The sequence below is a fragment of the Lithobates pipiens genome, unplaced genomic scaffold (assembly GCF_037356315.1).
Source record: "Lithobates pipiens isolate NorthernLeopardFrog02 unplaced genomic scaffold, aLitPip1_a1.2 Scaffold_10, whole genome shotgun sequence".
Classification (NCBI taxonomy): domain Eukaryota; kingdom Metazoa; phylum Chordata; class Amphibia; order Anura; family Ranidae; genus Lithobates; species Lithobates pipiens.
In genome coordinates this window covers 101,181,862-101,187,861 of record NW_027507686.1, presented here as the reverse complement: position 1 = coordinate 101,187,861, position 6,000 = coordinate 101,181,862, and the positions used below count along the sequence as shown (strand labels likewise).

The 6,000-nt window shown below is 47.9% G+C and overlaps 3 pseudogenes; all 3 read right to left on the bottom strand.

The window, feature by feature from the left end:
- Positions 1-2,070: 2,070 nt before the first annotated feature.
- Positions 2,071-2,189, bottom strand: LOC143947746 (5S ribosomal RNA; annotated as a pseudogene).
- A 98-nt stretch (positions 2,190-2,287) lies between these two features.
- On the bottom strand, positions 2,288-2,407 carry LOC143948354 (5S ribosomal RNA; annotated as a pseudogene).
- A 95-nt stretch (positions 2,408-2,502) lies between these two features.
- On the bottom strand, positions 2,503-2,621 carry LOC143944457 (5S ribosomal RNA; annotated as a pseudogene).
- Between the last annotated feature and the right edge of the window lie 3,379 nt (positions 2,622-6,000).

The window sequence follows — 6,000 nt, the reverse complement described above, 5'->3', positions numbered from 1 at the left end:
ACATATTGACCAGTTAGGTTTTATTCCCACCAGGGAAGATAGGGACAACACCACTAAGGTGCTTACCCTGATCCGTAAAGCAAAGTCATCTGGGACCCCTTGTCTTTTCATGAGTACTGATGCCGAGAAGGCTTTTGATCGGGTCAAATGGACATTAATGTTCTCGGTCCTTCGCCATATAGGTCTGAGTGAACGGATGCTGGCATGGATAAGTAAGATATACTCACGTACTTACATTCCACCGGACATCGCGTGTACGTTTATGTTGAACTTCCCCCCACCCCTTGTCACTAAGATCCGCAGTTTGCTTCACGGGTGGCATTCTGGCCTCCATTCCTGGTTCAGCAGATGCAATCTCATTAAAATGAACATACTCCCTAAATTTACTTATCTTTTCCAAGCTCTCCCGATCCAGATTCCAGTCCTGTTTTTTAAGCAAGCTCAATCCTTGCTCACTCAATTTAACTGGGCCCACAAAAATCCCAGACTTAAGCGGTCACAGCTGACATTGTCTAAACAACAGGGAGGGTTGGTTCTCCCTAACTTGCGACGCTACTACCTGGCCTCCCATCTGGGGCGTGTATTGGACTGGAATCGAAACAAAATTTCTAAGCTCACTCCCGAATTCCGCTAAGAAGCGCCATGTGGTGCTATAAGTATTTACCCACAGAATTTATGTCACATCCCACTATAGGGGCTTAGTTGAAAGTCAGTCACCTGATCGCTACCCAAAACACACTCGCGTCTTTGACTTCCCCCCTATTCCCTATACGTGGCCATCCAACCTTTGAACTGGGGACCCACTTAGAAATTCCAACCTAGACAATGCGTCTAAATTCGTCATTGATGGAAAATGGCCTTCTTTCTCAACCCTAACAGATCCGACAGGGCTTTTCCAACTGCCTTTTTGGAGAGCGGCGCAACGACATAATTTTCTCCATTCCATCCCCAATCCTCAAACGTTCGCCCGCCCTCAGACGGAGTTTGAGACTCTATGCAGGAGCGAAGGCCCTTTGGCCCACATTCTCTCTCAAACAGATTACCCACACTTAACCTGTCTGGCCAACTGGGAAAAGGACCTTAATTGCTAATTTTCCCCAGCACAGAGACAACGCATTATCACTTTGGCTCTCAAAATGTCGCTGTGCACGAAGATACAGGAGACGAATTTTAAACTTCTCACCAGGTGGTATTTGACACCATCAAAGCTGCAGAAATGTTTCCCCTCTTCCTCGAACATATGCTGGAGGTGTGGAGAAGAAGAGGGCACGTTGCTGCACATTTTTTGGTCCTGCCTCAGCTTGGTGGACTTCTGGACAGAGATCCGATGCATGACACAAAAATTCACAGACTTCTCCATCCAGGAAGAGGCTGCATTCTTTCTCTTGCACCATTCACAGATTCCCATTAAGAAGTACAAAAAAATCAATTTTACGGCATGTGATAAATGCGGTGAAATCCTGCATCCCTCTCTATTGGAAAAAATGTTCCCCCCCTTTCATTACTCACTGGCTTAGGAAAATAGAGGACATTAAAAAAAATGGAGGACTTGATCCTCACATCACAAGGTAAACAAGAATTTTTTAAACAAACCTGAGACATCTGGAATACCTTTATATTCTCGCTGGAAGGATGTCGCCTGCTATCGCCTTAGTGCTCTGAGCTTTCCTTGACTGGCCCCTTGGACAGTGGCTGCCATCGTGTCTCGTCCCCTCTTCTCCTTTTCTGATCTTTCAACCCTTCTCTTTTCGGCCTTCCTCCCCTATCTCTCACCCCCTCCACCCCCTCTCTCTTTTGGAAAGAGTGGAAAATTGGGAATGACGGCCCCACACCCCCCTCTGTATGGATTATGCCGGAGGGACCTGGGGTTTGTGTGACCCTGGATCTTGGTACAGTACTTTATCCGTGCCTCGAATCATTGTGATTGATGGAAGGCAGACTCACAGTTGCGAATATACCTGTATCAAGTATTTTTCAGCTGCTTTTTGCTCTGTATTTCTCTGTTGCATTATGTACTCGGGGGACCGTCTTCCCCTATTTGGAGAAAAAATTATATTTGAAAAAAAAAGAAGCCTACGACACCTGGTATTCCCAGGCGGTCTCCCATCCAGGCATTAACCAGGCCCGACCCTGCTTAGCCTCCAAGATCAGATGAGATGGAACAGATTCAGGGTGATGTGGCCGTAGCCAATATCTTCAGGCACTCTCAACTCTCTTGACAAACACCAAGATGGTCACCTTGGAAACAAGCGGAAAAAAATAGGTCAATGGCCACAACATAAAAAGAAGCCTACGGCATCTGGAAATCCCAGGCGGTCTCCCATCCAGGTACTTAACTGGTCCCAACCCTGCTTAGCCTCTGAGATCAGATGAGATTGGGCTCTTTCAGGGTGGTGTGGCCATAGGAGATTTCTTCAGGCACTCTCAACCTTGACTAACGCCAATATGGTCACCTTGGGAAACAAACAAAAAAATCAAGTCAACGCCAACAACATGAGAAGAAGTCTACAGCACCTAGTATTCCCAGGTGGTCTCCCATCCAGGTATTAACAAGGCCCGACCCTGTTTAGTCTCTGAGATCAGACGAGATCTGGTGCTTTCAGGGTTATGTGGCCATAGGCGAGCTCTTCAAGCACTCTCAACCCTCTTGACAAACACCAAGAGGGTCACCTTGGTAAACAAAAAAAACAAGTCAACGCCAACAACATAAAAATAAGCCTCCAGCACCTAGTATTCCCAGGTGGTCTCCAATCCAGGTACTAGCAAGGCCCGACCCTGTTTAGCCTCTGAGATCAGAGGAGATCGGGCGCTTTCAGGCTTATGTGCCCATAGGCAATCTCTTTGGGCACTCTCAACCCTCTTGACAAATGCCAAGATAGTCACCTTGGGAAACAAGCGGAAAAAAAACAGGTCAATGTCAACAACATAAAAAGAAGACTACGGCACCTGGTATTCCAAAGCCATCTCCCATCCAGGGACTAACTAGGCCCAACCCTTCTTAGCCTCAGAGATGAGAAGAGACAGGGCTCTTTCAGGGTGATGCTGCTGTAAGCGAACTCTTTGGGCACTCTCAACCCTCTTGACAAATGCCAAGATGGTCACCTTGGGAAACAAGCGAAAAAAAAACAAAACGAATCAAGGCCAAAAACATAAAAAGAAGCCTACAATAACTGGTATTCCCAGGTGGTCTCCCATCCAGGTACTAACCAGGCCTGACTCTTCTTAGCCTCCAAGATCAGACGAGATTGGGTGCTTTCAGAGTGCTCGGACTCTTTCCCCATCACTAATGGGATGAGGCAGGGGTGCCCTCTGTCTCCCCTAATTTTTATTCTGACACTGGAACCACTTATGTGTCACGTTCGGAATGACCCGAATATTACTGGCATATCCAAACCCTCGGCACACCACAAAATTGCGGCGTACGCTAACGATCTAATTTCTTTCGTCTCCAATCCACACATTTCGCTTCCCAATATACTCGCGGCTCTCCGGCGATACAGCAGCCTATCAAACTATAAAATCAATTGCACCTTTGGCTGTATTGAATATATCGGTCCCGGATGGTGAGGCCAAGAGGCTACGCTCCGCTTTTCCATTCTACTGAGCTGAAAAATCTATACCTTACCTGGGCGTTGACATCGCAGCGGATTTGGCGCAATTGTACCCGCTTAATTTTGTCCCTCTCCTGAATAGACTGAAATCTGATTTGGGAAACTGGCATGCTTTAACACTGACCTGGTTCAGGCGCTGTAATGCATTCAAAATGACGGCCCTCCCGCGGATTTTATACTTGTTCCAGACATTACCGATCTGGTTACCCGCAATTTTTTTCAGACAACTGCAGGTGCTGCTCCGGGACTTTATTTGGCCGCGCAAACCGCCCAGAGCCCGTTTGCAATTGCTTGCCAGACCAAAGGACAAGGGGGGTCTGGGTCTCCCAGATCTGAGACAATACTACAGAGTGACTCTGCTAGCGAGAGTCGTTGATTGGCATTGTAATGGCCCACACAAGCAGTGGGTGGAGATGGAGATTGAGGATGGATCCATTCCCCTAATGACCTCCCCGTGGCTCCTGTCCTCCCTACCAAAAGACCTCAGAGATCACCCCGTAGTGGGAGCTACGTTGGCTGTTGTGCGGAGGTTGTTCCGCTGCACACACATTGCTCCGCTGCCGTCACCAATGACTCCGGTTATAGGTAATCCAGACTTCCCACCGGGATTTACCAACAAGAAACTGCGACAGTTGACAGTGGTGGGGAAACAGCGTCTGGGAGAGGTGTGGCCCTCGGGAGGGCTCCCGACCACGCAAACTGTCGCCAAGCTTTCTGACCCTCCGCTTGACTTGTTTAGTGCTTATCAACTTCATCACTTTCTTCTGGCCATACAAAGGGCCCCCTACACTCCTAGAGACCTGACGCCCTATGAATCCATCTGTCACAAAAAGGAACCTGTGCGACACACCCTCTCCCTCCTGTACAACCTATTAAGTAGTCAGGAGGAGGAGTCGACCCCACCATTTATCCACAAATGGGAGAGGGACTTTGGCATCACATTTACCCCACAACAGATAGCAAGATCCTGACATTAGTACATAAAGCTTCCATCGCAAACCAATATCAAGAATCAGGATACAAGATAGTCTCACGCTGGTATAGAGTCCCATACCTTCTGAATAAAATGAATAGATCGATCCCGGATGTTTGTTGGAGGTGCAATTCAGATACGGGGACCATGGGACACATTTTCTGGGCATGCCCGGCCTTGAGGAACTTTTGGGTGGAGGTGACCGAGACGATAAAAACTTTTAGAAATGTAGATATCGCAGACAACCCAGCAGCGTGCCTTCTACACTTGACCGAACAGCCTGTTCGAAAATACAAAAAAACCCTCCCGATGCAACTCCTGAACGCCGCCCGGGCCTGCATTCCCACACTGTGGAGGCAGCCTCAGCCCCCCATCCAAGGTGCTGTGGTATTCCAAAGTCAATCATATTCTCCGGATGGAAGAATTGACCGCCACCCTTCACAACACTGAAGAGGCATTTAGTGTTACATGGAGGCTCTGGAGGTATTTTTCTGGTACTTGAGACTACATTCGGGAGGTGAGCAGCGCCCCTGTCCCAGAAAAAGACTGAACATCTAACGTTTACCTACGTAGGCCATGTCTGCCCTGGGTGGCATCCCCCCCCTCCCTTTTTGTCTTTATTTTTCTATTTTTCCCCGCTGCCACCCCCCCCCCTCCTCTCTCTCCGTCTTTGCACTCTCTTCTTCCCCCGTCCTCCCTTTTGACTATGCCTTGTCTCCTTATGCCCGTGTCCAGAACCCTGGGGCTCTTCTGGGTCCCAAAGGCTAGCTTTGGGACCCAGAAGAGCCCCAGGGTTCTGGACACGACCGGCTCATATTTTACTCTGGTTCACATAGGTCATGATAAGCTGACTCGCTGTGGTCCCAGTTGCTCTCCATGATTACATTTGTCCGAACAGGGCTGCATTAGTTATACTGTACTACATGTCCGAGGTGGGGTTTCTCTCTTTTCTGCATGAAACTCTAGGACTCCCCTCTGAGATCCCAGAGTTATTTGGCTGCCTATTTTTTGTTACCATGTAATTGTGACCCTGGGTCATGCTGTATGGTTGACTGTTATATTTATGTTGTTCTACTTATACTTAATAAAAGAATAAAACAAAAAAAAAAAAATAAGTCAATGCCAACAACTTAAAAAAAGCCTATGGCATCGAGAAATCCCAGGCGTTCTCCCATCCAGGTACTAACCAGGTCCCAACCCTGCTTAGCCTCTGAGATCAAATGAGATTTGGCTCTTTCAGGGTGGTGCAGCCATAGTAGATTTTTTCAGGCACGCTCAACCCTCTTGACAAACGCCAAGATGGTCACCTTGGGAAACAAAAAAAAAAAAACAAGTCAACGCCAACAACATAAAAAGAAGCCTACCGCACCTAGTATTTCCATACGGTCTCCCATCCAGGTATTAACAAGGTGCGAC